This window comes from Sus scrofa, chromosome 9, assembly GCF_000003025.6.
Source record: "Sus scrofa isolate TJ Tabasco breed Duroc chromosome 9, Sscrofa11.1, whole genome shotgun sequence".
In the NCBI taxonomy this organism is placed as follows: domain Eukaryota; kingdom Metazoa; phylum Chordata; class Mammalia; order Artiodactyla; family Suidae; genus Sus; species Sus scrofa.
In genome coordinates, this window is record NC_010451.4 from 52431226 (window position 1) to 52443490 (window position 12265).

Here is a 12265-nt window from a genome sequence, read left to right on the forward strand (position 1 = left end):
TGTATCTGTCTTTCCTTTTCCATGAAGATGTGTCGATGCAGGGTGCATGGCTGATGCTTCTGTAGCTGGCACTCCACCTGGCGTGGGATCCAGAGCACATTCTGAATTTATCATATGTGTTTGCCAAATGATCAAGATTACTTGTCTCTCTCAGAGGGAGGTGTCTAAGTTCTTTTATCCTCTTTTTTGACTTTGCTGCCCCATGGTTCTAATAGCCCTAGAGGTTCATTTGTTACCAGTTACTGGAAACTGGATGCTCTGGCCAGCAAAAGAAGAACAGGTGTTAAATTCTGCTTTGTGTATTGAGCAGACTGGAATTACTTCTGTAAGGCAGGCCTGTCAAGTACCAGACACTGATACTCTATACGTAAAGTCTCCAAGACCAAGTGAGCAAGATGGGCCACTGGAATAAGAGAAGAAAATATTACAACTTTATTTATGTGTATTTTTTATCTCATCTGGTTCAGATTTCTATTTTTGAATATGTTCCATAAGACACCTCATGTGTTGGCACAGTAGTAGGCTTAATGTGTCACCCCCTGTCATGCATGTTTATATATGTATTGCTGAGGGTATATTAAACATTTTTACTGAAGAGTTGTAAGTGCAACCAGGGACCATGGCCTTGGGCCCCAGCCCACTGTTCAGGAGTTGAGTCCAGTGCATATTTGCCAATGTCTCCAGACAAATGTGCCATTCCCCAGCATGGTCTCATGCCGTGCCTAAAGCTTTATAGCCTGAATCTCGCTGGATGGTAAATTCCTTAGGAACAGTGACTTGGAGACCCTCTTCACCTTTGGCTCTCCAGGGCTTGGCATGTGACAGGTGCTTGGTAAATTACATGGGGTTTGAATTATATTTATTTGAATTGATTGAGACTATTTGAGAATCTTTTAAAGTTTTAAAATTTGACTTCAATCTAACCCTCAATTGTCTACTCCCAGACAGTACCTTTGATGTATTTACTAGAAACTCATTACGCAACAACAAAAAATAAGTATATGCCTACTGTGTACCAGGTTCTGAGCTAGGTACCGGGTGACAAATTTGAGGTTCCTGACCTCAAGTTACTTACATTCCTTTTTTTCAAAAACATCCAAATGAAAAGCAACCAAACAAAAAATGATAATGTAAATCATCATTCTCCTCTTCACTGGGGTAGTTTTGAAACAAATCCCAGGCCTTATATCATTTCCTCTGCAAAAGCTCTAGACAGTCTTTTGGGGGGACAGAATCTATCAACCAATGCATCTATGTTCTAGGGACCATGCTGGACTCCATGGAGCGTGGCTGGCTTGGCCCAAGCAGGGAGTAGTAGTTGGAGGGGCAGGCATGGAATAGAATGGGGTGAGGAATAATTTTTGTACGCCGGACACTTAGGCTGAGTCTCTAAGCTTAACTTCTAGGCTCCCATGTTGAAATTCCAGAAGCCAAAAGGGGGCCTGTAAGATAAGGGATGAACTTGAAGGGAAGACGTATCAATAGAGGGAAATGCCCGTACAGAAGACAGAACACTTACAGATCTTGTAGTTCGCCTCTCATCTTAAGAACAGAAAGCCAAGGCCTCTTGCCCAGGGTTGCAGAAGTAGAGATTGTCAGCTGCACAATCAGGGCTCCTCCCTGGCCTCCCCCCCACCCCCGCCCTCAGCACATGGAGGACCCCCGCCATGCAGGCTGGGCCTGCCTTTTCCACAGCCCTGGTTGACTGTGGCCCAGAATAGCACACTCTGGGCCCCCCATGCCTCTGGGCTGTGGGTGCCCCCTTCTTCTTCCAGCAGCTTCCGGAAGGGCCAGCGGCCCGCAGCCCCGGGATCATCATGGGCTGCATGTGACTTCTTTCTTCCTGTACAAGTTGAGCACTTGCCACCCTGCTGTCTGTTTTTCCTTGCTAAGGTTCAGTTCTAATTATGTTGATTTTCTTCATCCCACCCCCTCCTGGAAGCTTATTAGGTTGAATATTTTTATTTATTATCATTTCGCCCAACTCCTGCCAGCATTTCCAATTACTCTCCCCGCTTCCTTGTAATTGTCTTTCTGTAATGGCTCTGAAACAATTGCGCTAAATGAGGTGTCTCCTGGAAGATGAGAGTCTCACTTCATTAAAGGCTAATGTATTCTCAGCTCCAGCTCTGTGGGGCTAGCTTGGAAGGAAGACATTTAAACAGCTTCTTTTATTTTATAGGGAGCAACTTTTCAGCGACGAAGATGTCTGTGGGGTATATGTGTATGTGTGTGTGTTGCCTGATTTTAATTTAAAGAAAGTTTATGAAATAGTGTTAAGTCTCCCTATTGATGAAACTCTCTGCTCCTGGGGAGCTGAGATTTACTCAGGTGGGGTCCAGGGCACTGGAGCAGGATGAACAGGGCATTTTATTTGGATGTCCTTCCTGCCTTTCTGCCAGGTCCCACAGGAGTGGGCCCCCAGACTTCTTCATGCCTCCATCCTGTGTCAACCTCCAATGGGGATGATCTCCTCTTGTGTATTATTTTTTTTTCAGTTTATATATCCTAACTCATTCATTCATTCATTCATTCATTTGTTCTTCATCTACTTGTTCATTTGTTATTTTTCAACAAATGTTTATTGCCTGCTATGTTCAGGCGTCATTCAAGATGAGGATGTGCCCTTTTGGAGCATAGAGAACAGCGAGAGAATAAAGGCAGATGACAGGTGAGCAGGCACTCCTAGTACAATGTGTTAAGTGCTGTAATCAGGCAAGGGCGGACCACCTGAAAGCACCCAGGAGGGCACCTAGTAAAATCTGTGGAGTTAAGGAAGGCTTCTAGAAGATAGGGGGTGGGGTCTGGGTTGATGCTAGAAGGATGAGGAGTTAGCTGAGTGACAAGGGCGAAGGTGGAAGTGCTTGATGCCAGAGGAATTTCGGAAGCTAGTGAGCACCCAGCAGGCAGGTGAAATACAAGCAGTGTGTGAGAGGAGAGGCTGGAGATGATGGAGGGTCCTGAAGGCTTGTCTACTGAGGGACTGATGGGCATGCAAGAGTTTTAAGCTGAGGGTTGATTTGACCAGATCTGTGTCTTGGAGAGATCTCTCTTGCCTCAATGTCTAAAGTGGATCAGAGGAAGACCCCCCAGAAAAGAGAGGGGGTGTGAGGACTGGTTGACATGGGGAAGAGGGAGGGAGAGGAATGGACTGGGAGTTTGGGGTTAGTAGATGCAAACTATTACATGTAGAGTGGCTAAGCAACGGGGTCCTACTGTATAGCACAGGGAACTCTATCCAATCTCTTTGGATAGACCATGATGGAAGATAATATAAAAAGGGGAATGTATATCTGTGTATATGTATGTATGGGTCACTTTGCTGTACAGCAGAAATTGGCACAACATTGTAAACCAACTATACTTTAATAAAATTTAAAAAAAAGGGTAAGGAGACCTTTAGGAAGCTGCTGCAGGTGGTGATGATGCCCTGCCTGAATCAGGAAGTGGCGGAGGAGAACCAGAGGCTGTATATATTGGTGTGGAGGAATGATGGGCTGGGAGAGTGGTCATGGTGGTGAGGTGGAGGGGGCGTTAAGAATGAGATCTGATTTCTGGCCTGAGCAGTTGGGTAAATGCATGTGTGGGGTCCTGATACCCCAGACAAGGACCACGAGAGGCCCCGGTGCCTTCTCTGGGATGTGGGACTACCAGGCTCAAATCCAGCAGATGCTGGGTCATGGATGATGACCACGGAGACCCAGCACTTTCGGCAGCAGGGCCTGTGAACTGCATGTGGGCATCAGCTCGCTCCTTTAGTGGCCATATGCATATCGAGCTCTTTAATGCACCTATGTTCTGAGCAGGCAGGTCACCTCTCAGCTCTGACTTCTGACCCAAGCAACACAACTGTACCAGGGCCTTTGAGCACTGCTCAAGCAGCTTCCAGGGAAAAGGGCTCTCTTCTGAAGAGTTTTTATTTCATAGCCAAGAAGGAAGAGAAATGCTCTTCCTGATACGTTTAGGTTGGAAGTAAAGAATTTAAGCTTCTATCAGGTGGTGAATCAAGTCCATACAGAAGTGTTTTTATGCCTCTGAGGCACTTTTCTTTAGGATCCCTGGAAGCTTGTGAGCAATAGTGGTGGTGAGGGTAATAACAGTAATGAGAATGATGTCTCTGTTTTTTCAGGCCTGCTATGTCCTGGATGCTCTTTGAGAATTGCATGAATATCTCATTTAGGCCTTGCAACAGTCCCATCGTGTAGGTACTATTATTGGCTCTATCCTAAATAGGTGGAGATGAGGGCACAGAGGTTGAGCAAGCAGGCCCAACCTCTGGGCAGCTTGCTCCTCCTGTAACAGACAAGAGACGCGGAGCTCCCTCACACTGACCTCTACAGGCCTTGCAACAGTCCCATCGTGTAGGTACTATTATTGGCTCTATCCTAAAGAGGTGGAGACGAGGGCACAGAGGTTGAGCAAGCAGGCCTCCAGAACTCCAGGCCTGTGAAGTCCCTCTCGGAGTCAAGGAAGGAGGGAGTCGGCCACGCCAGAGCCAGTTCGGGGGCAGCCAAGGGCCAGGGGAAGTGGCTTGTTCTGTCTTCCACTTGCTGTTTTTCTGTGCTCTTCATGCCCCCTGTTGTGGATTACTTTTTTCAGTTTACATATCCTAACTCACTTGTTCATCCATTCACTCACTCATGTATGTCTTTTAAGGTCTGTGCAAATGCTGCCGAGTCCAGAGCAGAGCCAGAACTCCCCTCCTCCCTGGTTCCCAGAATACATACATTTCTCAGTTATAGCTGCTGATCTGTAGTTCGTTTTTTGCGTGTCTGTCACCTCAGCTCTACTTTGGGTTTTCCCTGGGAAGAGATCTTGGCTTACTCCTCTTTATAGCCTTGGTACTGGTGCACAGGTTTCCTATGAATAAATGAATGCTATTAGGGATGCCAAGATGCTGGGAGGGGAGGGGCTGGAGGTCAGTGTCAGGGAGCTCCCCATCTCTTGTCTGTTACAGGAGGAGCGAGCTGCCCAGATGCGCTCCAGATCGGGCTCAGCTCCCCAGGGCCACTGCCTGGTAATGAGGGGCAGCTGTCAGGAAAAAGATTCTCTCCTGCTCTGGGAGAAAGTGGGGGTTGAGGTAAGCACTCCTCCAGGGCGAGGACTGAAGGAAGCAGCCTTGAGCTGGATGTTTATTCTGATGAGGTGCTTATGTAACACCAGGCTCCTCGAGCTCCCAGGGACTGAAGAGAGCACACACCAAGGAAACAAACAAACGGAGTCGGCAAACCACTCGTGCCATTAGACAACTGAAGAGAAGAGGTGTGCACAGCTGACATGGTCTGCAAAAACTTAGCACCAGAGCAATAGCCAAGCAGCTTTTTTTTTCTTTCTTTTTTCTTTTCTTTCTTTCTTTCTTTCTCTCTCTCTCTCTCTCTCTCTCTCTCTCTCTCTCTTTCTTTTCTTTTCGTTCTCTTTCTTTCACAAAGAACAAAATGTCTTTACATATTCAGGTGCAAACAGTCACCAGTAGTTTTTCATCTCCTCCAATCTCACTCTGACTGCCAATCCTCTAAGGCTGTGATGCATGCTGGGAGAGGCAACCCTCAGGGGAGGCGGGGACCACCTCTTCAGTAGCTCCCTCCCCAGCCCACAGAACCAGGGCTGTGGTGAGGGGAGGAGGAGGAGTGAGGGGAGAAAGGCAGAGGAAGGAAGCACTCGCTCTGAATAGCTGTGTGACTTTGGCCAAGTGATATACCCTTTCTGAGCCTCAGTTTCTGTGTCTGTGAGATGAAGAGAACCATTAGCTCTGCCCTCACTCTCAGGCTTGAGTCTCTATACCCTGTGGCAGCATATGGGATTAGGGCTGCTTTGCGATGCTGCCTCTTATTTGAGTTAGGCTGCACACAACTCTCCAGCCGGCTCTCTCTTCCTGGAGCTGAGTCAGCATCCCAGCCTCATTTCCCATAATGCTGGGGATGAGGATCCAGGTGAATCCTAAGCCCCTGGGGCCCTTGGAAACAACAGGCAAGCTCTCCTGAGCCCAAGGGAAATGGGAAACTTTGTGGGGCAGAACAAGGGAGAATTTGGGGTAAGATGTCTTCAGGTCCCAGACTGGCGTTAGGGAGTTAGAACATTACTCTGTTCGTTTTAAAATGTTTACCAAGGACCGACCATGTGCCGGGCACTGTGCCAGATGCTGAGAATGTGACAGTGAACACAGCCCCGTCCTTTCAGAGCTCACAGTCTAGCAGATATTCCAGATTAGTGCCCACTCTCCTCCATTTTTAGAGGAGAGAGGAAATATGGCCCAGGAGAGGAAGTGACTCTCATGAGGTCGCATAGCCAGTTAGTGGGCTTGGCAGAATCAAAAGCCCGCACCATGAAGTTGAATTGACCTGGTGCACACCGAGGGCTCTGGCCACCCAGGGCACCTGTCTGGTGAGTACTCAAGGCGTGTTTCCACTGGGTCTCCAGGCTCTAGGAGCACATGCCTCTGTCTCACACAGCCCCTCATTGGCCTTGAGCTCCAGCCTCCCTCATGTCTTGAATCCCAGTGTTTGAGATGAGACTAGGCCACCCCCAAGGTGACACTGACAAAGAGGGATGGGAAGGACAGTGGCCCCAAAGCGCTTGGCTCTCAGCATTTCATTCTTCCATTCAACCAAGGCTTATGGAGAGCTTGTCTTGTGTCAGGCACTGGGGCTGAACAACCCTGAAAGCACTCTACCCTCTAGGAATTTATATTTTAGTGGGTAAGGGGGTTGGACAATCAACCATAAGGAAGCGAGATCCTTTCCAAGTGAGATAAGGGTTATGAGAGTCAGGTATGGTGTGATATACTAGACCTTAACCATGCTGGTGGGTTAGGGGGCAGTGGAGGTGGGTGTGTGGGCAAGAGGTTGGGGCAGGTTTTCTCCACTTTTGGAAACTGCCCTGCCAAATGAGAGGGGATTTTAGAGAGCTTCTGTTCAGTGCTAACACCCCAGTCTCTAAAGCTCAGCATTCCAGATAATGTATCCATCCTGAAGTTGTCTCTCCTTTCTAGCTCCTAGTCCACAGTAGGAGGTAACACACCTACTATGGGCCCCCACAGATTTCACCACTTCCCCTCTTGGGGGTCTCAATGACCTCGCTCCACTACACTTTGAAATCAGGAGTAAAAGAAATATCAAGAGATTAGCACTATTTCTCCGATGCTCCTTGGACCTAAGTTTTATAATCTGAAGGAGAGGCACTTAAACTGCCCAGGAATATGAAGGAGGTGGCCTCCAGAGCAGATCCCTGGAAGAGAGGAGTGACACCTACTGTCCTGAAGAACCACAGCAGACATTTCATTCCAGGGCAGTGGCAACGGCTGGGGAGCTGTAACAGCATCCTTATCGCATGGGATGTAGGGGAAAAGCTGTCTCCTCCTTCTCCCCAGCCCCTCTTAGCAATCCGGGCAGCTGGTTGTATTGATTCTTCTGCCCAAGAGTCAAAGACTTCCTTTGGACTTGTGTGACCCTGCCTCTTCTTTATCAGGTGAGCCCTTAGGTGGGTAGCCTTAGCACTGCTACCCAAGGACCTCATCACCAAGGGCTGGGATCCCCCAAGCCATCTCATGATCAGGGACCAGCTGGACTCAGTCTCAACAGCCCCAGCTGAACAAAGTAAGAAGCCTTCCCAGAAGGCTGGATAAGCACAGGGGAGAAGGCAAAGATCTGAGCAACCCTGGGTGTGGAGACTTCATTGTCCATGGTTCTGGTTTCCTACATTCCTTGTGTGTGCCTGGGATCATAAGCAGTTACCTTGGCCATCCTTCCATCTCCAGGCAGGACTATACTCAACAGACTAATCAAATAGGTGAAAATCTCCCCTGTGCCAAAGAATACCCTTTCAGAGAGAATAAAGGGGGGCACCGGAGAGGAAGGAAATGGATTAGTGGGAGTCCACTGAATCTGTCTCTTCAGACATCCGTCAGAAGCATCCTTAAGAGACACTTGACTCTGAATCAAGTGTCTTCTTTCCTCTGGGTCTCTTCCTCATTGCCCTGTACTCTGGCTGGCACCTCAGGGGGAAAGCCAGGAACATCAGAAACATTTTCTACCAGGTGGTACTCACTGTGTCTGTGTTTGGGGTAGGGGCAGGGGGCATGCCAGATTTCATCCAGCGAGTACCCTGGAGCTTGCTAAGCCAGTCCTGGGCTGAGTGACCCTGAGCTCCTCAAGGAGGCCTATCCACTTATCCCTGGGTATTGGTTGGCAGCTGAGCCTCCCCTCCCTGTGTCCTGATCTGTGTCCCAATCCTTAGAGCTCCCTTTCTGTCTGCCAGTCCCCTGACTTGGTAGCCCCAGAGAGATGCTTTCTTCCCAGGTGGCTGGCCACTCCTGCTCTCTCAACAGATAAACCCGATGCTCCTCCCCAGCCCAGCTGCTGGAGCGGATGCAGATTTCTTAGCAATGATCTTCCTCCAGGAACAGGGGAGACAGAGGAGCTGCTGCTGCTGCTGCCTCCACTGCTGCCAACATCAAAGCTTTCCGTGTGGCTTTGGTAGAATGTTAAGAATTGCGAGATAATTAAGTTGCATTTCTGTGCATTGTTTACTGTTGCTCTCAACCAATCACTATTCCATAGGGGCTAATCTGTGCAGTGCTTTTTTTTTTTTTTTTCCTTTGCAGTGCCTGTTTGTACCACATTCTTCATTATGCTTCAGTTACAATTTTAATTTTACTATTATTAAATCTTCCCCAAAGCTGTATTATTCTGCGCCTCTGAGCTGGAATTCCTGATTTGGGGACTGTTTGCATCTGGGTCTGTTCACAAATGATTGTTCTTGTTTACAAAAGAACATCCATTAAACCCCAGCACTGGAGGAATCCTGGATCCCTTCCCTCCTCCCTACCCCCTGTTCACCTGGTTGTAGGAGGTGGGGGAAAGAGAGACAGGGACCAAGAGGGATCTGACAGTTCTTAAAATTTCGTGGTTGAAAGAGCACCTTCATGGCTTCCAGTGGCCAAAGGCGTGGATAGGAAGTTGAGTGCAGGGAGGCCAGTCCATGAGTTCCAGGCTTTACTTTTATAGCCTGCAGATACCAGTAGTAAAGGGCTCCATTGATTCCTGCAAGACAGTGTAGCCTCATAGTTAGGAGCGTGGGCACTGGAATCAGAGAGATCTGATTAGAAGCCCAGCTTCCTCGCTGACTTAAGTATGTGAAATTGAGTTGTTAAGTAACATTTCTCAGCCTCCGTTTCTGCTTTAAAAATTAGGAAGATAATGATGGTAAATAATACTGCCCCACAGGTAAGGGTGAAAAGGGATAATGTTTTAGAATGGCGAGGACTTTGTACAGGGTGGGTAGAGTTGCATTATCCTCATAATCATTATTCTCTTTCTATCTCCTCTCCGTTTTACCTCCTCCGTCGACTATCCAAAGTTTGCTTACTTGGCTTTCCATGAGAAAAACCTCTCTCTGCTCTCTGTCATCACTAAGCCAGCGGAGTGGAATAGGAAGCACTTTCCATGTGCTCCCAATGGCTGGGGAAGGGTGGGGATTAGTTACCTGCCTTCCCAAGAAGGCAACGTGGTGGATTCCCCACGGGCCTGAGCCTGCAAAGAGGATGGGGCCCTGCCCCTGCTGAAGGTGGCCCACCCTGGGGTTTTGAGAGCCCAGGGCCAGCCACCAGCACCCACTGCCCAGGCCGGGTCGCTGGGCAGAACCAAGGCAGCTGTGTTCCGAGCTCTCTTCCCTGCACCCGGCCCAGCTTCCCTGTCGCCTCAGCTTCCTCCTGGGGTTTCCTCAGCTTCCTTCTTCCCCTGTCACCCTGTCCCCCATGCCGCCACACACACTAAAACCATAACTTTTTTCCCCTTTCCTATTATCTCTAACCCATATACTCCGGGAAGTTTAATTTGTTCTCGGTAGTAATCACCATTAACTAGAAATTGTCTTTCTCTGTGTAAACACGTCATTAGTGAAGCTGGTTTTCTGCAGGGTCCAGATTTCATTTTTATTAAAATGAAACACTTTCAGGCGCCTCACTGTGTCCAAGGAGAGAGAGTATAATTTTAACCCATTGGGTTGGCCACAGATAATTGGGCTGGCATTTGATTGGACGATTAGGGAAATATCTTCTTTGCATGCAGTATAATTTGCATTTTTTTCCCACTTATATGAAGCTAAGTCATGCTTTCGTACACAGGCAGTTTTAATGAGCATTATAAATCCTAATGAATATATTTTCATGTTCATTTTATTGGCTTGTTTTTATTACTAGAGGTCTGAAAAACAGGGCCAGTGAGGGAGCCGCAGAGGAAATGGCAGGGGAGAGAGGCACTGTGGCAGCCTTCCGCCCCTCCCTTCCCCCCGCCCCCAGGCTGCTGATGTGGGAGGGCTGGGCAGGAGGGGGTCAGCTGGGTCCACTTTAACCCAAACCAGAAGTTGCTTGAGGCTCAAGGGGATGCAGAGAATATGTCCCTCGCTCTGGGGCCTTGGGAGCTCCTGCTGCAGCCATGTCCCCTCTGCAGCCTCAGCTGTTGCAGCAGCAATAGAGCCATGAAAGCAGTGAACCCTACTTCATTGTGGTCTGGAACGGAAGGGGCAGGGAGGTTCCTCTGCACGGGGTCTGGCACACACTGGGAACCCCAGGCAGGTTGATCCAGTGGAGTTGGATTGAATTCTGATTCACAAGGAGTTACTGTCATCACAGTGCTGGTTTTCAAACCCAACCCTGGAAGGGAGTTAGCAAATGTACAGAGCACCATTTTCTCCTGGATGATTCAGAAGGTTTGTCGTCTTGGGGTCTCAGCACATCATTATGTGTATCAGTTGCAGGCTTTGGAGTTTTCTTCTCTCTCCATTCATTCATTCATTCAACAAATATTTGGGAGTACCTACTGTGTTCTAGGCAATGAGCCAGTATACATACAAAGTGGTCCCTAAAATCTCCACCAGCTCTAGCATCTTAAAAAATCCTATAAGTGACCAATAAAGTATAAATAAATAAAGTGACCTTTTTGTTTCAAATTGTAGTTCTGGTTCTAGATCACTCCATGTGCATCCAGGGCTTAGTCTCTTTCCATCAGACACCCCCAGGGCCTCTCTGTGCATGGGCTGTTCTGCCCCAGTGTGTCAGTACTCCCCAGGCATCTTCACAGACAAGGCTCTGTGGTCTGGTTCCTGCTTGCAGGGCCTGGCCCTGACGATGGTCCCACTCAATGCTTTGCTTCAGCTCAAGAGCACCCTTGGCGTCTTCTCCTCTCAGGACTGTGGGGAGGGCCCCCTTCCCTTGCTGCAGAGAAATGGCTAACAGTGGACCATGCTGTGGGGAGCCTGGCTGGGGACCTGCCTGGCCTCTGGTGTCATCTACCCACTGACCTGCTCTTCACCACACGCTCTGCTCCCTGCTGACCATCCCAACTCACTCCTCATCTCCCACCTACCCTTCCTCTTTTTATCAGAAAGTTGTTTGCTACTCACAGAGGTTGGGAGTTTTGAGGATGCCTTAGAAGTGAATTCAACTTAAAACTCTTCAGTTTCCTTTGCTGCCATCTCTTCAAGATGGCAGTCGGGCAGCAGAGGTGACCCTCCCTGGAAGCCAGCCACTCCCAGAGTCCCTACCACACACACACACACACACACACACACACACACACACAGATGCAGCGAAATACACCTTCAGGGCAACTTTACTGACCAACTACCACGGGCTAGATTCCATGAGGGACAGAAACTATGGCCCTGTCAAGACCACCTGGGAAGGCGGTGGTTGAATTCTGGCTTTGCTGAGTTCAGCACCTCATTTCCCTGGGCCTCTTTCCCCTCATCTGTATAACAAGGGAATAATGACCCCACCCACATCACAGGAGGTGGTAGGGATCTAAGTGAGACAATGATTGCAGAAACTGACAATGGTCATCATTCAGGTGGAGTGTGACCAAGTCCTAAAGTGATCTGGCTCCCAGGTCCTGGGTCATGACCCATTTCTCGTCTTGAAAGGGCTGGTGAGAAGGTAAAGAAATGCCCCCTGTCAGGATGGGATGTCGCTGCTTCCTGGAGTTGCATATTTGTGTACGTGTCTTTTCCAAAGAGGAGAGAGAGGGAGGCTCTGTCTGGAGTTCCGCACCAGGAGGGTTTGGTAGATCTGGTTCTGCCCTCACCACCACAATTTGCTCATGACCCATCGCTGCTGAGTGAGTGTCTCCAGTTGGCCTCCAGCCATGGGCACGATGACCCTCCTGCTGGCATCTGTTCTCCTGAGAGCAGGATTCTTCAGCTCCTGTTGCATCAGCCCACAGTGGGCACAGCCGCTGAGCACTGATTTGTCTGCTTTGTGTGGTAAGTCAAT

The 12265-nt window shown here is 48.8% G+C and overlaps 1 protein-coding gene across 6 annotated transcripts in view; it reads left to right on the forward strand.

Annotated features, from left to right (window-relative positions):
* The window catches only part of PKNOX2 (PBX/knotted 1 homeobox 2), a 305484-nt gene that overhangs the window by 128204 nt on the left and 165015 nt on the right, over positions 1 to 12265 (forward strand). The gene's annotated exons all lie outside the window — the stretch shown is intronic.